Source organism: Saccopteryx leptura, chromosome 5 (genome assembly GCF_036850995.1).
Source record: "Saccopteryx leptura isolate mSacLep1 chromosome 5, mSacLep1_pri_phased_curated, whole genome shotgun sequence".
NCBI classification, from domain to species: Eukaryota; Metazoa; Chordata; class Mammalia; order Chiroptera; family Emballonuridae; genus Saccopteryx; species Saccopteryx leptura.
The window spans coordinates 207958327-207977710 of record NC_089507.1 but is presented as its reverse complement, the minus strand read 5'-3'; the positions used below and the strand labels follow the sequence as shown (position 1 = coordinate 207977710).

The 19384-nt window shown below is 42.0% G+C and overlaps 1 protein-coding gene across 4 annotated transcripts in view; it reads right to left on the bottom strand.

Annotated features, from left to right (window-relative positions):
- Positions 1 to 19384, bottom strand: part of ZHX3 (zinc fingers and homeoboxes 3) — a 102536-nt gene that overhangs the window by 40178 nt on the left and 42974 nt on the right. For 2 of the 4 annotated variants that reach the window (XM_066387799.1, XM_066387800.1), the window contains exon 2: positions 7654 to 7770. The gene's annotated coding sequence lies outside the window, so the exon portion shown is untranslated. The remainder of the gene's footprint in view (positions 1 to 7653; positions 7771 to 19384) is intronic. The other 2 variants (XM_066387803.1, XM_066387802.1) reach the window with 2 other exon arrangements.

Below are 19384 nucleotides of genomic sequence, written 5' to 3'. Positions count from 1 at the left end.
GCCCTGGGCACTGCAGCCTCTTCCCCCTGCGGACAGAGCAAGGTGTACTCCTAGTCCTTCCACCCACAGCCTCCTAGATCTCACACAGCCCCCTGCCCTGGGCACTGCAGCCTCTTCCCCCTGCGGACAGAGCAAGCTGTACTCCTAGTCCTTCCACCCACAGCCTCCTAGACACACAGCCCCCTGCCCTGGGCACTGCAGCCTCTTCCCCCTGCGGACAGAGCAGGCTGTACTCCTAGTCCTTCCACCCACAGCCTCCTAGACACACAGCCCCCTGCCCTGGGCACTGCAGCCTCTTCCCCCTGCGGACAGAGCAAGCTGTACTCCTAGTCCTTCCACCCACAGCCTCCTAGACACACAGCCCCCTGCCCTGGGCACTGCAGCCTCTTCCCCCTGCGGACAGAGCAGGCTGTACTCCTAGTCCTTCCACCCACAGCCTCCTAGACACACAGCCCCCTGCCCTGGGCACTGCAGCCTCTTCCCCCTGCGGACAGAGCAGGCTGTACTCCTAGTCCTTCCATCCACAGCCTCCTAGATCTCACACAGCCACATGCCCTGGGCAACATTCTTCCTTTGACATGTTATAAACTCCTAGCTTTCAAGATTTTTTTCTATATTTAAGGTTTTAACTTGGCTGTTCCCTAGTGACTAAGAGGGGACCTTCATTTACATATGCCTGCAAAGGACTGCTTAGGTCTGGTCATCTCTGCATGGATGCACACCAATGTTCAGGCCACTCTGCCCTCAGCAGCAAACACTGGCAATGTCTTAAGAGAATTCCAAGGAACTAAATGTTATCTTTGGATTAGGGATTCTGTACAAATCTGGCTTGGAATTTTTTTTTTTTTAATTTAAGTATATAGTAGCTTGTATTGACAAATTTTCTGCCTACTTGGCCTCATAAAATTTTCAGAAATATCTCCCATCAACAAAGCTTTTCACTACTATACCCTTTAGAAGTATCAGGAATTGAGCAACACTGTGGAAGGTCATCACTAATATTTACCCACTCAAGGACGGGACTTAACCTAAGGTTTCTTTCCTGTTCTTAAGCAAGTTTCTAGCCGGGACCAAACACTTTCTTTAACTCATGAAGGCTTTTTACTTTTAAAAAAAAGAGAGAGAAAATGTTTGTGTGGAATCCTGTCAAAGGTTTCTTTTTTAACAGATTTTAAATTTTGAGCTAATTTTAGACATAAAAAAGTTGCAAAAATAGCCCGGAGAGTGTCCATATATCCCTGACCCAGCCTCCCTTGTAACTACAGTACACTGACCAGAACCAGGATATTGCTACAATACTATTATTACCTAACCCAAGGATCTTATTCAAACTTCACCAGTTCTTCCTACTAATGTCCTTTTTCTGTCCTGGGATCCCATCCAGGATTCCCACTGTACTTAGTCATTACATCTTAGTATCCTGCAGTCTGTGACAGTTCTGTAGTTTTTCCTTGTCATTCACATTCTTGACACTTTTAAGAATACTACTAATCAGTTATTTTGTTGAATGTCCTGTTGGGTTTGCCTGACGTTTTTTCATGATTATATTTTTGACAAAAATACTACAAAAATGATGTGTTCTTAGCAGATCATGATGCTGAGAGGTCTGAGAGGTCTTATTACTGGTGATGCTGACCTCAACCACTTGAGTAAGACTGTGAAGTCATTACCTTTTCTTTCCTTTACAGTTAATATGTTGAAGAAGTTTATTTGAATTGCAAATTCTACCAAGGGTTTCTTAAAGGAATACTGGCTCTCATTCACAAGCCTCCTCACTTCTCTTAAAAACTCCAAGAGGTTAGGTGACATGATTTCCCCTGACTATTTCTGTCATGCAAGCTCTCTGTTATTACTTTGTTCAGCGGGTTTTATTTTTCTTCTGTTATAAAAATAGCATATCTTCATGGTTAAAAAAATTGTGAAGGAGAAGCGCCCATTTGCTTCTCCACCCCTCCGCCGCGCTTTCCTCTCTGTCTCTCTCTTCCCCTCCCGCAGCCAAGGCTCCATTGGAGCAAAGATGGCCCGGGCGCTGGGGATGGCTCTGTGGCCTCTGCCTCAGGCGCTAGAGTGGCTCTGGTCGCAATATGGCAACGCCCAGGATGGGCAGAGCATCGCCCCCTGGTGGGCAGAGCGTCGCCCCTGGTGGGCGTGCCGGGTGGATCCCGGTCGGGCGCATGCGGGAGTCTGTCTGACTGTCTCTCCCCGTTTCCAGCTTGAGAAAAATGAAGGAAAAAAAAATAAAAATAAAAAAAAAATAAAATAAAATAAAAAAATAAAAAAATTGTGAAGAGCTCATAACCATACTTCTAGAGACTGGTACACGTTACAGACTGAGCATCTGTGTCTATCCCCCGACCCCAATCCATGTTAAATTCTAACCCCCAATGTGAAGGTATTAGAAGGCGGGGTCTTTGAGAAGTTATTAGGTCATGATGGGGGAGCCCATATAAAAGAGCTTAGTCCCCTTATAAAAGGAACCCCAGAGAGTTCCCTCATCCCTGCCCGCCATATGAGGACACAAGAATAAGGCCATCTGCAACCCAGAACCGGGCCCTCACCAGAACCTAGCCGTATCTGCACCCTGATCTCAACTTCCAACCAGCAGAACTGGGAGAAATCAACCTCTGTTGTTTACAAGCAATCCAGTGTGTGGTATTTCGTTATTGTAGTTTGAACTAAGACAGCACTATAGGTAGCCTGATGTGTACATACTCCAGGGAACCTTTTCTCTAGAGTCAGATACCATGGGCTTGATTAAATCCCAGTCCCACCATGGATTTCAGACGAGTCCATTTTGCAAACTGATTGGTCAACATCTATTATTTGCAGATGGGATGAGGAAAATTAAATAATTTTTTGAAGGAACTATTCAGTAAGGTAGAAATAAAATTTATATGGGCTATATTTAAGAAAAATAACTGAACACTGCCACAGGAAAGGTAAGGTCACACAGTGGACACCTGCAACTCCAGATGCCACACTGGGCCAAGGTTAAAATTGTTCATCGCTGAACTCCCTAAAAATGTGTGGGAATGCTACCTGGTGCCCAGGCTTTGTCTCTTTCTAGTTCATCATGTAAAGCTCACTCTGTAAATGTATCACTTACTTGTGTGCTCCAAATGCCAATCTGGCAAAGGTCATCTCTCCACCTACTTTCCCCCAGGACAACAACGGCCACCAACAGTGAAGGGCAGGCCTGGTTCATTCCAGGCATTTCACACACAGTGGGTTCATTCAACCCTCATCACAACCCTTGCTCATAAGTATTATTATTGCCTCCGGTTTACAGATGAGAAAACAGAGGCACAAAGAAGCTAAGTGACTTCCCCAAGGTCACTCAGTAGTAGCTGGTAGACCCACGGTTTGAACCCAGGCAGCTCAGTTCCAGAGCACACATGTAAGACTTAGCACCACATTCCCCTGTTGTCAAAGAACACAAGAACAAGTCATCATCTGAAGGGGACAGAGTTTATGAATTAGAGCTCTGGAGGAAGCTGCATTGAACAAAGGTTCCAATGACAGAAGAAAACCACTTCCAGAATGGAAAGCTGCAGAGAAGAAACAAGGAGGGGCCCCCAGGGTCTTACACATAATCAGCAATCAAAGACGCTCACTGCGTGGAAACATCTGAAAACAATGTGTAGTAGAAACAGAGAAAAAAAAGAACTCCAAGTAAGCAAGTTAAACAAGCAGATTATGTGAAGGGAATCTAGCCGAGTCACTTTTGATTTTTTTTTTTTCTTTTTAGTAACAGAAGCCTGGAGACAAGACAATCTTAGATATAAGACCACAAAGAAAAGAAAAGATGTGCAAATCAGAATACTCCAAGCTGTAAACAAACAAAATACTACCCTCTCCCCCACCAGGACCAGGTGCCCTTGTCATCCCTCCCCTCAAGCTGTCCCCAAGAGCTGCGGTCAGCAGCCACTGTCTACATTTCCTCAGTCCTCTAACCTAGGTATGAGCTGACTTAGTTACTCAGAGGGAACTGAGCATGCTGGGACCACAATCCGTCCTTTAGTTGCAAAAGCGAGTGGCTTAGCTTCTCCTCACTCTACTGCACCTCTGGATGTATGGCCACTGCCGGCCCCGGCCCCTTGCAGAGGGCCACCTCGTCCATCCACTCTGCTGTTTCTACCTCTCCCCTTCCTCTAGCGCAGTCCCGCATCCTGCCTGGTGTGCAGCCCCACTTCCCAGCTTGCTAACAATGCCTTGGAGTCTTAGTTTCCTGGCCTACAAAGGAGAGTAGTAATAATTCCATACCCAGGGCTATTGCGAAGACAGAGTGAGCCATTTAAAAGCTCTCGCCACCTCACACTGGGCAGGTATTATCACAGTGCTCACTCAGTACAGGTCTACTTCCTACACCTAAACTCTGGTCTTTGCCCAGAGGCCATCCTGAGCCCTTTTATAGTTTGTCTCTATGCTCTACCTGGGGGGGGGGGGGGGGGGGAGACGGGGACGGTATACCTATTCTTATGGCTTTGACATCCTCCTTGGGGCAAGGGCGTCAAACATCTTTATTCCAGCCCCCACACCTCACCAGTTTCCTGCCCAGGTCACTAACTGCTCCTAGATATGTTTTCCTAAACCCAGTGAAGGTTTCTGAAACCCCGCAAGTTCTAAAACAAACTCTTCTCTGTCTCTCTCCAAACCCATTTCTGCGACCCCTCCACATACCCACCTCCATAAGTTGGTCAATATTCCCACCATCTATTATTACCTTCCCTAAAACAAACAAACAAAAAAGCCCCGAGTCATCCCCTGATTCCCAATCTCACCTGAGTCAGGCACTAGAATTTTTACATTCTGCCTAAAACACCTCATCTTCTCTCCACCACCATTGCTCCCGCCTGTTCCAGCTCCCATGGTCGCTCACCTGGAGGGATACCACAACCTCTCAGCCGACCTCCTCCCTGCCGTTTGTACTTCACAGACAGTTATCCTTTTAAAAACAAAGTTGCGCATGCTACTCCCCTGCTTTGCAGCCCACGGGATACAAACTGATCTTGTTGGCCAGGCATTCAAGATGCTTGACCATCTGGCCCCCACCTCCCTTTGTCCAGTTTCATCTCCAGCCACCGGGTGCCTTCAGGCTCATCCATCATCTGCACACAAAGTCCTACCTAGAGAGTAACACTCAGCTCCCAGGATGCTTTCACTGACCAGCTCCCTGCTCTCTCCTTCCTCCCTCCATCTGTGTCTCCAGGACCCTGACACATCGTGTCATCACTGGCCATTGTTGATCTGATGCATGTCACTTCCTCAGCCAGAAAGGGGACCTCAGATGCAGGGCAGACTACCTTTATCTTTGTACTTCCTGCACCTAGCTCAGGGTCCGTCCAGCTCAGAGGGAGGCCTCAGTGGTTGTTAACTGAATTACAAACAGCAAAATATATACTTACGAATAACAGGCTGACGCCCAGAAGAATTAGTACACCTCACGGAACAAATGTAAAACATGAAAGGAAATATACAGGGTAGATGTGGACTAGGACGAGGAGATGCCAAAACAGGGAGAAACCGAGCTTCCTTATATGGAAGGAAAGGGAAGTTCCTGTTTTTGCTTTAATGATAGTAAATAAATATAGAAACAAATGTTATTTCTAGCACTAAGAGAATTCAAAAGTTTTTAACCTTTAAAATTTGTTTTCAAGTTAAAAGGGAAAACATTTCAAATAACAGAACAGGAAAGAGATAAGAAATATAAAAAGAAGCAAGTAATATACAGAAAACATAAATGCACTATCAACCGTAAAAGATGATTAATTTCACACCTAAGTTATAAAATCTTTAAGACTGGTTGAACAGAAGACAAAATCCAACATTTTTTTTTTGCAAGATATAAGAAAGTTAGAAAATGTACATAATCACTACACAAAAAATCTATAGCCTATGGGGAAAAAATAAAGGACAAGCATAGCTTTAAGTATTTGCAAAAAAACCCACACAACTAAATAATTTAAGAAACAATCAACCAAAAAAACAAAAACAAAAACCACGGAGTAACTTTTTAAAAAATAAAGGAATTAGATATTTTGAAAGGAAAAAATGAAATATTCTGGAAGGAACACAAGACACAGGCAGGAGTTGCTACTTATGGAGGGGACATGACCTATGGACACAACAGAATGATGACAGCAAGATGGTCTCAGTCCAAGCGCAATGAGACAGGAGGCGCGCATAGGATGTTATAGAGGCTGAGGTGTTACAGGGTTTCCTGCATCCTTCCATGAGGCTACAGGTGAGATCAAGTCCGAGAAATGCAATTGCTGAGTTAAATGATATGTGCGTTCAAAAGTGAAAGATGAAGCTGAACAGGTCTTAAAGGTGAAACAGAAAGAGCACAATGTATAGAATAAAGAAAACACCATACTTGGTAGGTAGGAGTGGAATGGCAAACATGAGGCCAGGTAGAGCTAGGTAAGACACCTCGGTGCGGCCAGGTCCTAGGTATCGACACTGACACTGGCTTTGCCCTTCCCATGACCTGTGTCCCCACAGCAGAAACCTGAAGGAGGAGGGGCAAGGGCCATGTGGAGATCTGGGAGGAGATTTGAGGCAGGAGTCAGTGTGATGATGAGCATTAGAAAATGGGTGTACAAGTTTACTTGTAAATAAACTCGTCCATGCCATTTTTAGTGTAGAGGCATGATATACAGGCCACTAAATAGTTTTTACTCAACCTGACAACTCAGAGAAAGAATGAGCGGGCTGGAACACATTATATATCCAACAGTAGTCCTGCTGCAATCCACTAGAAAGCAGAAAGTTCCCGACTCTACCATTCCCCATGGGCTGGGGGGTCCCAGGCTTGTGGAGGAGGAGTGACGTGGCCATGTCTAAGTCAGGATGCTGTGCACAGAGCGTCTGGCACTATTACCACCAATGGCTCTGACTCAATTTCCTCCGCTTTCTCTCTAAAAATTTCTACTCAGCATACTGGAAAAGGCTGTCAACTTTATAATGAAAAGTACTATAACAGCTTTCCTTTATTTAAAAAAGTTAACAACCACCACCACCACCACCACCAAAAAACTCCCAAAGTCTAAACTTATGAATGGCTGAATAACAGAATAAATTAAATTCCCAACTAAAATAAATAATAATTTATTTTTAAACTTTACTAGGGCACATCCATTTCATCAAATGAAGGCTATGTACATTTACATTGATCAGTTGCCAGTCTGCTTTGTCTTAGCATTTAATTTAGCATTGAAAACCGTGCCCTATTCCTGAGGGCGGTGCCAACACCGAGTAGAATAGAGCTTGGAAAACTGGCATTCAAACTAATGTTCTACTTTTTCCAGGCAGTCATTTAATAAAACAGAAGTGTAAGTTCTACACTCTGACTAAAATTTGACCTTGGCCTAAACCTGCACATCACAGTCTCAGCACACAATTCTGCTTTTATAATACCCTATCGTCAACCTAGGATATCACAGCTTTCTCGGTGATCTAAGAAATCACCTAAATTGCATAGTCAAAACATATTTTTAGATTAATTCAAAAAAGAGTCACACGATCCAAGAGCTCAACAATAAAAACCAAAGGAGGAGAAAATAAAAACAGTTTAACAGCAATACAAGGACTAAATAGCATGGTAACTGCTACAGCAAGAAACTTGAGAAAGTTCAGAAGCACACTATTTACCTGGGAAACATACTTTTTCCTCACTTCATTGGTTTCTCCAGTTTCTCTCTTCACTTTATGCAGCCCTGTGTGCATCTTTAGAGGTTCACTTGTTGCTTCTGAAGTTGCAGTTCAGTCCTATAAAAGAAGCAGCGTGTCATCACTTCATGAGAAAAAAGATAAAGTATATTCTAGGAAGCTCAGTTATCCAATCCATCGATCTCCATTCCTAATTCATTTTCACCAGCACTATACACAAACAGGAAGGCCAAGGTGGTGGGGAGAGTAGAGAGAGGTCATTCAAATACAAACTACCCATTTAAAACTATTTAAAATGCTAGTCGAAACTGAAAAATACAGTGTGTCTATAAAGTCATGGTGCACTTTTGACTCGTCACAGGAAAGCAACAAAAGATGATAGCAATGTGAAATCTTCACCAAATAGAAGGAAAACCCTCCCAGTTTCTGTAGGATGATATGGCAGCATGTGCGCATGCGCAGATGACATAACACTGTGTATACAGCGGAGCAGCCCACGGCCATGCCAGTCGAGATGTGGACGGTACAGAGGAAAATTTAGTGTGTTCTGTGGCTCGCTAAATTCGAATCTGTGACCAAAGTGCAACGTGAATATCGGTGCGTTTATAACGAAGCGCCACCACATAGGAATCACATTACTCGGTGGAATAAGCAGTTGAAGGAAACCGGCAGTTTGGTGGAGAAACCCCGTTCTGGTAGGCCATCAGTCAGTGATGAGTCTGTAGAGGCTATACGGGATAGCTACCTAAGGAGCCCTAAAAAATCTGTGCGTGAGCCCACATCGAACTGCACTGAATAGGTATGAAACTGGGAGAGTTTTCCTTTGATTTGGTGCAGATTTCACATTTCTATCGTCTTTTGTTGCTTTCCTGTGACCGGTCAAAAGTACACCATGACTTTACAGATACACTGTATAAATGGAAATAAGGCAAACTCAACTACCTCTGATAACAGATCAGAACAAGAGGATTCATTAAAATTGATAATTTTAACATTCTGTCCACCAATGATTTTCCATCTTTCCCTCCTAGCTAAGTTTGAGACAGCTTAGCAGAAAAGATAAAATTGACCCGTGGCCTTACAGCTTCAAGGATGCACACCATCAAGGCTGTGCTATTTTCTGACGCTCTTCCATTCAAAGCCATGTGGTTTTCCTGGCACAGAATCTAGAGGTACGCAAATGGGCTAGGGCTAGTGATCAGCAAACTGCAGTTTGCAAGCCACATGTGGCTCTTTGGCCAGTTTAGGAGTACCCTAATTAAGTTAATAACAATATACCTACCTATATAGTTTAAGTTTAAAAAATTTGGCTCTCAAAAGAAATTTCAATCATTGTACTGTTGATACTTGGCTCTGTTGACTAATGAGTTTGCTGACCGCCAGGTTAGGCTGTGAGTTTTGGCTAGGTCGTGAGTTTTGGCTAGGCCAAAAATGATGTTATCTTCATCTTTGTTTCTAATCCTTATCCCTATGTCCGTTCCCTCCTGCCAGTGCTAATGATTGACACACAGTAACTCTTGGTGAAAAAAAATCGAGACAGTAACTGTGTTTTCAACAAACCACAGAGATGCTTCATGTGATTTTAAAATTACTTGGGAAAGTTGAAAAAACACTGCTTTTGGGTTTTTCACTTCTTTCCCAAAGCATTTTCTTTGGCTGAGATGTCCACTAGCAGTAAAACGGCCCTGAAGAGAGTATACCAGAGGGTCTCAGAACTTCAGGCAGAACCGTGCACTGGTGCAGTAGAGGGTCGGGACTACAAGCATCTGTGACTGTAAACAAGTTTGCCCCTCCAAAGAGCACTCCTCACCAAAGTGGTTCCATTCTTATGTCTTTAACATACACACAGCCAGTTTTTTTGTGTTTGTTTGTTTGTTTGTTTACAGAGACAGAGAGTCAGATAGGGACAGACAGGTAGGAATGGAGAGAGATGAGAAGCATCAATCATCAGTTCTTCGTTGCAACACCTTAGTTGTTCATTGATTGCTTTCTCATATGTACCTTGACTGTGGGCCTTCAGCAGACTGAGTAACCCCTCGCTCAAGCCAGTGACCTTGGGTCCAAGCTGGTGAGCTTTGCTCAAACCAGATGAGCCCGTGCTCAAACCAGAGACCTCGGGGTCTTGAACCTGGGTCCTCCGCATCCCAGTCTGATGCTCTATCCACTGCGCTACCCCCTGGTCAGGCCACACAGCCAGTTTTGACTGTGTCAGGCACAGTTCCAAGCCCTTAAACTCCATTAACTAATTCTATCTTTATAACAACTCTCTGAGGTGAGTTCTATTATTTGAATTGCCCAAACGGGGAAACTAAGTAAACTGTGCAAGGAAATGCACTAAGCGCTGTGCACAAGCAGAGGCTCCTGGACAAATGTAATCTCACGTGAGCTGCAGTCTCGTTCACCTAGCTCATTTTTCTTCTGCTGCTGTCATGGTATTGTAGCTCAACAGCTAGCTAAATTAGCTCTTGTCAGAAAATTTTCCTAATTAACACTTTATTGAAAAACTTAACTTTTAATTCTCTACAACTTAAAAGTCTTTTCTTATTTTAAAAAATTATCCGGCTCAGCGGTAGAGCGTCGGCCTAGCGTGCGGAGGACCCGGGTTCGATTCCCGGCCAGGGCACACAGGAGAAGCGCCCATTTGCTTCTCCACCCCTCCGCCGCACTTTCCTCTCTGTCTCTCTCTTCCCCTCCCGCAGCCAAGGCTCCATTGGAGCAAAGATGGCCCGGGCGCTGGGGATGGCTCTGTGGCCTCTGCCCCAGGCGCTAGAGTGGCTCTGGTCGCAATATGGCGACGCCCAGGATGTGCAGAGCATCGCCCCCTGGTGGGCAGAGCGTCGCCCCGTGGTGGGCGTGCCGGGTGGATCCCGGTCGGGCGCATGCGGGAGTCTGTCTGACTGTCTCTCCCCGTTTCCAGCTTCAGAAAAATGAAAAAAAAAAAAAAAAAAAAAAAAAAAATTATCCAGTGCAGGCCTTGGCCAGGTGGCTCCGTGGATAAAACATTGTCCCAGCATACCAAGGTCACAGGTTTGACCGCTGGTCAGGGCACGTAAGAGAAGCAATCAATAGTGCATAACTAAATGGAACTAAGTGAAACAATGAGTTGATGCACTCTCTCTCTCTCCCTCCTCTCCCCACAAATCAATGAAAAAACTAAAAATAAATAAATAAGTAAATAAGTAAATAAGTTAAAAAAATTATCCAGTGTATATCCCAGAATGGAAATCTTTATTTTATGGAAGTCAGAGCAATAATCATTTTAAGCTGACTATTCATATTTACACACTACATTAGCTTATTAGATTTATTCCAAACAAGTCTGCTATGCTTAGCAGCTTCCTCCTAACTTCAAAATCACAAAGCCCTGGCTCAAACAAGGCATTTATTGCTTTACCCTCTAGTTCGGTTGAATGGGACACGATGCTAATGATGCCAAAAGCTGTGGGTTCGACCCACTACAAACCAGTTAGCTTGGTTTGCTTTATGTCTATAAACTCTTAGCCTGGATGGTACATTTTGGATCATAGGAGGAAGCAGGTAGGAGTGGGTAGGACAACTAGCATAAACACATCTGCTGGAGAAACAAGTCCACATACAACACAGGGGCAGAAGCAGGCCTGTGGGGCAAAAGCATCAACTTCACTCAGAGAAAAGCTTCATGATCACTGGCAAAGCAGTGCTACCTTTCTGAGTAAGAAGCTCTTTTCAATCTCAGACCTTTTGCCAGAATCTAAACTATGACTCTCCTTCATACAACAAAACAGGTATAAGATAAAAATGAGAAACTAAGGTTTTCAGTCTTTGCATAATAAGCTCTGCTTAATTGATCCAAACAGAATTTTCTTATTCCTGACACCGATTCCACTGACAATAAAAACACTTGTGCTCTAGCTGGATATCTGTTGGTCAGACCATTGTCCTGAAGTATAGAGATTGCCAGTTCCATCCCCAGTCAGGGCACCTACAGGACTGGATCAATCTTCCTGTCTCTCTTCCCCTTCCTCTTCCTCTAAAAATCAATAAATAAAAATTTAAAATAAAAAAGCACTTGTGATAGTTTTAGATAAAAAGTCACAAAAATCTCTAGCAGGAAACTATCAGAAAAATCTTACTGCAATTTCATACATATATCCTAGATTCTTTTTTAAAATTACTTTTAATTTTTATAAAATCAAAAGTTGCTCCAACTCCAAATAACAAAGTTATTTTAAATGTGTTTTTTCAAATTAAATAAAGAAACCAACCAATATCAGTCTAGATCACATTTTCAAACCCAGGGCCTGTCCAAGGTAGAAGTTTACCAGCTTCTACAAATAAAAGTGAAAGAGTAAAACTATATTACCTAATTGTTATGTTAAAAGAAACCCACTTGGAATCAAACATCTTCAAGTTTTCCTGCCCACAGGTGGAAAGACCTTTCCCAGTGTACTAATGCCACAAAGCACATGGGTTCCAACAGTCACAAGGTAACTATGACAGCAGTCACAGCTACTTATGAGATCACAAAACTATATGATGTAATTTTTCAAGAGTGAGGTGAAATTGACATAATATAAAGTTAACCATTTTAAAGTATACAATTCAGTGGCATTTAATACATTCACAATGTTGTACAACTATCACCTCTATCTAGATCCAAAGCATTTTAGTCATCCCAAAATAAAACCTTGAACTCACCAAGCAGTCACTACCACCACCACCACCCCCCGCACCCCCCCAGCTCCAGCCCCTGGCAACCACTAATGTGCTTGATTTTCTCTATGGATTTACCTTCCTGGATATTTCATATAAATGCAATCACACAATATGCAGCTTTTTGTGTCTACCCTCTTTTACTTAACATGATGTTTCGAGTTTCTTGTACATTGTCAGTAGAAGCTTCATTCTTTTTTATGGCTGAAAAATATTCCATTCTATGGGTTTACCACATTTTGCTCATCCGTTCATCCACTGATGGACATCTGGGTGCTTTCCCAACTTTTGGCAACTGTGAATAATGCTGCTATGAACATTTGTGTACAAGTATTTGTTTGAATACCTGTCTCCAATTATTCTGGGTATATACCTAGAAGTAGAATTACTGTGTCATATGGGAATTCTATAACTTTCTGAAAAATTGCCGAAGTGTTTTCTACAGTGGCTACACCATGTCACTCTCCCATCAGCAGGAACATGAGGGTTCTGATTTCTCTACATCCTTACCACCACTTTTTATTTTCTGTTTGGGGTTTTAAAAACTCATAGCCATACTTGTGAGTGTGAAGTGGTATCACATTGTGGTTCTAATTTGCATTTCCTAAATGATCAATGAGGCCAACCATCTTTTCATGTTTGCTACCCATTCATATACCTTCTTGGAGAAATGTCCAATTAAGTCTTTGCCCATATTTTAATTGAGTTGTCTTCTGATGTTGAATTGTAAGAGTTTTTAAAAATATATTATGCATACTAGGCCCTTATTAGACTTGAAAATCATTTTCTCCCATTCTGTCTTCTACTTTCTTAATAGTGTCCTTTGCTACACAGAAGTTTTAAACTTTATAAAGTCCAGTTTATCTATTTTTTCTTTTGTAGCCTATGATTTTGATATTATTTCTAAGAATCCACTACCAAATCCAAGGTCATGAATATTTAGACTTGTGTTTTCTTTTAAGAGTTTTGGCTCTTACAAGTGGGTCTTTGATCCATTCTGAATTAATTTTAGTATATGGTAAGGGGTTAAGACCCAACTTTCTTTTGCATGTGGATATCTAGCTCTCTCAGCAGCATGTTGAAGAAATGACCTTTCCCCCATTCAATGGTCTTGGCATACCTGTCATAAATCAATTGACTACAGATGTATGGATGTTTATTTCTGAACTTTCCATTGCATTCTATTGGTCCATCTGTCTACCCTTATGCCAGTATCACACTGTTTTGATTTTTGTATATATTTTTTTACTTGGAAAGCATGAATCCTCCTGCTTTATCTTTCTTTTTCAAGATTGTTTTGACTATTAAGAGTCCCTTGCAATTCTATATAAATTTTAGGATCAACTTTTCCATTTCTTCAAAACATGCTACCAGGATTTTGGTAGAGATTACATTTCCCTGGTTTCTAGTTTATTTTCATCATCTTCAGTTTCTCGTAGAGGAATTGACAGTTCTGAGCCTTACATGCTCACTGGTAAGAGTAAGTTGTTTAACAGATTTCATAGAATGGTATCATGAATTCTCTTTGATATAGTTCAAATCTCCCAAATTGATTATGAAACAATAGCTGCTTTACCAAAGGCTGTGCTTCAAATACACTCATTAGAGCTTAAAATATCAGCTATAGTTGGGAGGGCTGGGAACAAATCTTTAAAAGTCTTTTCTCTATAAATTTCTTGCTCAGATCTATGGAAAAAACAATTGCTTGAAATTAGAAATGCAACTTGGGCTGGACACAGTCTGTCTTTGTTATCACATCAAAATTAGAACAGAAGATAACCCAGTAACCCAAGAAAAATAACTGGCTTTCCCTAAGACTATCAATTTCAAGGAAATTCTATATTCCCCAAAATTACAAGTCATCTTAAGACCAAGAGAGTATTAGTCTGAGGAGTGGTGATTACTTCACTCTCCATGTTTGGTGTCAACTTTTCAGAGCTTCACTTTATACCTCCTCTCCACACATGTGGCACTTAGGACTCAGGGTCCAAGGTGATCCAGTTTTAGGAATCAAACCGCTTATAAATAACTTGAATCAGAAAGTACCATCTGGTATTAAAATAAGCAACAACCAAATCCTGAGGAAAAGAAATTTAATTCCACGTATTTTGTCATCTATAACAAAACTAAAGGCAATAAAAATATTTTCTGGCAGGTGCTCAGGGTCAGTGTCTTGGCAGGGAATATTGGCCAATGCAAATTCTGATGTTTGTTTTTTCTTTTTAACCAGAAAGTTGAAGTTGAAGAGGGCAAGAAAAATGGTGGCAAGGAAAAAAAATAGAGAAGTGGGGGCCGGAAGATAAGCAGGTAAGAAGCTGGTGCAGCGAAGTAGCAGCAGACAACGGTCCTGGGAAGGGAAAGCCGGCCCAGCTATGCATGGAGTGGCCTGCTGGTCGCTGAACCTCCCGCCAAGCCTCGGAGCGTCCTGCAGTACAGGTATCAGCAAAGCCGCCAGTGTAACATCCGTCGTACACTCACTGTTGGCCTGAGTTTTGCCATCAATTCTTCCAGAACTAGAAAGCCCTTAGAGCATGGCAGGTGGAGAGGGCACCCTCTTCTTTGATCCTGCCACTGCCTTGTAAGGGGCCTGCCTTCAGGGCCCATACAATGTCCCATCCTCTAAGAGTGTTTTCAACGTGCTAACTGAATTAACTGTATCTCTCCTGCCACACTTCCTCAGCTCTATCTGCACTCAGTTAACCTGAACTCTATGTCAAGATTCAGGGGACAGGTGGGACAAGGGGGCAGCGCCCGTGGAAATGGGATGAAGGCCATAGTCTCCTTGACTGGTGGTAGCACAAAGGGAAATGCACTCCACAAAGAGTGAGATGGGGTGGGGGAGTGCTGGGCCCTCCCAGATGTCACAGAGACATCCTGGGCCTCTTAAACCCAGAACTCACAATTCCTGCTCTTGGGTAATACACTGAGTGTCTGGATGGATGATAACCATTTAAGTGTTAGAGGGAGTTGTATTCCAGTTACCTGCCCCCAAAGCCATAGTGTTGTATGTAGCCTGTACTGGAATAGCAGCAAGGGGCTGCACAGCAAATGCTTCCAGTCATCTGGCACTCCTTACCCCAGAAGCCCAGCAGAAGGGAGCCCAGATGGGCACTCAGTGACACTTGCTGCAGGGCCAGCTGGGGTGAGGAAGCACCCCGCCCTGCTCGCGGTGTAGTCAGTGCTCAGCATTCTGAGTAACCCCAAACAACTGCTGTGATTTGCTCCCAATGTGGTACTGGCTCTCAGTCCCAACTGCGTGCTCTGAGCTCTTTCAGTGCTATGCTTTCTGTGTTCTTTTCTTTCCTTTCTGTAAAAGGAGCCTTCAGTTAATTTGCAGGCCTGCCACTCTGTGCCCAGGAGCTGAACTCCTGAGGCATCTGTCCTGGACTTGGCGGACCCACTTTAGTTTTGTTCTCTGCTCTCTTTGTGGTGGTCTTGGTTACAAGCTCCTGGAAACAAGCCCTTAACTGTTAGGCAAATGCCAGATTTGTAAGCACTGCTCCACAGGAAAAGAGGAGCAGGAGGTTGTGCTAGGATTTCTGACACAGCTACAAACTAGCCATCGCTGACTTTAAAACAGTCCAAACCTGGGCATATCCTATATCCTTATCAACATGAGAATGGATAAACAAATGGTAGTAATCATACAATGGAATACCACTCAGCAATTAAGAAGATCAAGTTCCTGATATACACAATATAGATAGATCTCAAGATCATGTTGAGCCAAAAGAAGCTAGACATGAAAGAGAATATATTATATGATTCTGTTTATGTAACGTACTAAAAAGAAACAAAATTAATCTATGGTAGTAAAAATCAGAATAGAGATTACCTCTGGGTGGCATTTATATGGGTAAAACATTTGTTAAAACTTGTTGATCTAAACCTGACCTGTGGTGGCACAATGGATAAAGTGTCAACCTGGAACTCTGAAGCCTCTGGTTCAAAACCCTGGGCTTGCTTAATCAAGGCACACATGGGAGTTGATGCTTCCTGCTCCCCCCCCCCATCCACCTATCTCTCTCTCTCCCCCCCCCACTCTCTAAAATAAATAAATAAAAATCAAATAGTTATTGATCTATACATTTAAAACCTGCTGTATGCAAATTACATCTCAATTTTAAGAAATAAACATTAAAAGTCTTTATAAAAATGGCAAAACACTGTTTTCTATCATGTTGCAGCTATGTCTAACATTTTAAGAGACAAAATACTTCTTTAATAAAACAAAGATAAATCTCTTCAAAGTAGTACAGAAATTTATATCAATGTATTCATTTAATTCTTAAGACTGAATTAAAGAATCCTCTCAAAGTTTGCTACTCTAACATCCTAGTTAAATATTTTAAGCATGTTTTAAGAGCTGAAAAGTAACTTGATTTTTTTAATGAGTGAAAAAAGTTTCCCATGATTTTAAGAGCAATACACATTCACTACAGGAAAATTGAAAAATACAGAAGAGTAAATAAGACTGTAGGTGAAGAAAACTCACATAATCCAAACACAAGCATAAAGAAAATTAAAAGCCATCTGAAAAATATACACTACCCAAACATAAGCTCTGTCCACATTTTGATACACACACACAAAAAAAATTTTTTTTAACTAAATTGGGATTAGTGTAGACATTATTACTTTTTTCACTTAAATATACATAACAAACATTTTTTTGTGTCACTGAGTATTCTTTACATTTTTTATTAATGAGGTTAAATATTTTCATGTAATTATTGGCCATTCTTATTTCTCTGTGAGATAACTTGGCAATTAAAAAAATAATATTGATTTTTTTCCCCCTGATTATCATTCACCTATTGCAGAAATGCAGAAAATTCAAGAGTATAAGACTATAGGGGGAAACACACACATAATTCAATTCACAAAAACAATCACTACCACTTTTACTTTTCTTTGTAGATACATTTTTCATATAGAGTTGATATGCTGGATAAATTTGTTTTGGAATATGTCTTTCTACTTAGCATCATTAAAAGCTACATAAGCATTTTCCCTATGTCATTAAGGTCTCTCTAAACATTTATTTTTGGTAGTTTCATTTTGTGTGTAGAATTGTTAGCCCCTCACACATATGTACTGTACCATAATTTAACAATGACTTGGCCCTAGCCAGGTGGCTTAGTGGAGAGAGCCTTGAATGGGCACACCGAGATTGCAGGGTCACGGTTTTGATCCCTGGTTAGGGCACATAAAAGCAATCAACAAGTGCACGATTAAATGGAACAACTAAGTGGACCAGCGAGTTCATGCTTCTCTCTCTCCCCACCCCTTCCTCTCTCGCTTTCTCAAATCAATGGAAATATTTGATTTTAGCAAGAGAGGAAGGGAGAAGGAGAGAGAGAGAGAGAAAGGAACATCGATCTATTCCTGTATGGGTCCTGATCCAGGGACAAACCAGAAACCTCTGTGCTTCCAGCTGATGCTCTAACCAACTGAGCTATACGAACAGAGTGGAAACCTCTGCGCTTCCAGCTGATGCTCTGACCAACTGAGCTATCCGAACAGAGTGGAAAACTTTTTAAAAATATCACTTGGTGTCAGGCACTTGAAAATGTTCATTTTGTTTTTGTTTTTATTTACTTTCTAATATGGAGATAAACATCTCTGTATATAAACTTTGCTTAACTTATGACTATTTCCTTGGGATTGGTTGCCAGTATTTGAATCCTTAGGCCAAAGAATATTAACATTTTTAAGGCTGCTTGTTGCCAAACTGCATTGAGAGTTATATCAATTTGCAATCCACAAGCAGTACGTAAGAATGTCTGTGCTGCTACACCCTCGATGGCATGAAAAGTCTCTGTCTCTCTCACACCTACTCCCCAGCCCTCATAAGCTCCCCAAGACATCACCTACCGTAACTCTCCCCAAACACACTTCACTACTTTGATATGGGAAAAGGGTATCTTACAACTTTAAATGCATTTTTTCACTAATGGAATGAAGTAGTTTTTCGTTTGCTTAAATCACTTCTATGAATAGTTTGCTAAATTCCTTGGCTATCTAACACTTTTCAGAGGTAACCAAAAGTGTTTGGGGACTTCTGCTTCATGACAAATGATATAACAGTAAGAACATATATTATAAAAATATAAAAGTAAAAATGTGTTCACTAGAGGATAAATAGAAAAGATGCCATTAAGATAATGGTGAGGAGTTCTGGAGAGAAAAAAAAAAGGCATCAGAAGTGAATTACAACAGACCTAACCATGGAGAGGCACTTTTAACCTGAACCAAGCGAAAGAAGAGATTTCTAAAAATGTAAGTGTGCCTAAGAGAACCTTGGGGAAAAAACACAACCCAATTCAGAGACAGTGGAAGCTGGATGTGGAAGTGGGCCAGAGGAGTATAATCAAGGTCTGCCTCCTCCAATGTTCTGAGAAAGCTAAGCTGTGGGAACAACTTTCTTTAATGAAGTGGGACATCAGCAACAGGGGGCCACCCACATGATGAAGAAATAGCACCACATATGACAAGGCACGTACCCATACAGAACCCTGGAGGCATATCCTGACCACTTTGCTGGACCAAGGATCCTGTACTGGAAAAATAATTCCTACTTCTGCTGAGGGAACCTGCTACCGTTACCACTCTGATCACACAACAAGGGTTCACAGCCCAGGTTGCATGCACATCAGAATCACCTGGGGAGCTTTTAAAAACTACCAGTTGACATACAGATGGCCAACGGGTCCAGGAAAAGATGCTCAACATAACCAGTCATCAGGAAAATGCAAATCAAAACTGCAATAAGCTATCACCTCGTACTGTAGGAATGGCTATTACAGAAAAGACAAAGATCATGAGAATTGGTGAAGACATGGAGAAGAGGGAATCCCTGGTGCACTGTTGGTGGGAGTGCAAACTGGTCCAGTCACTACGGAGAGCAATATGGAGATAGCCCCCAAAATTAAAAATAGAACTACCATATGATCTAGCAATTCCACTTCTGGGTATTTATCCAAAGAAAATGAAAACACTAACTCAAAAAGATATATAT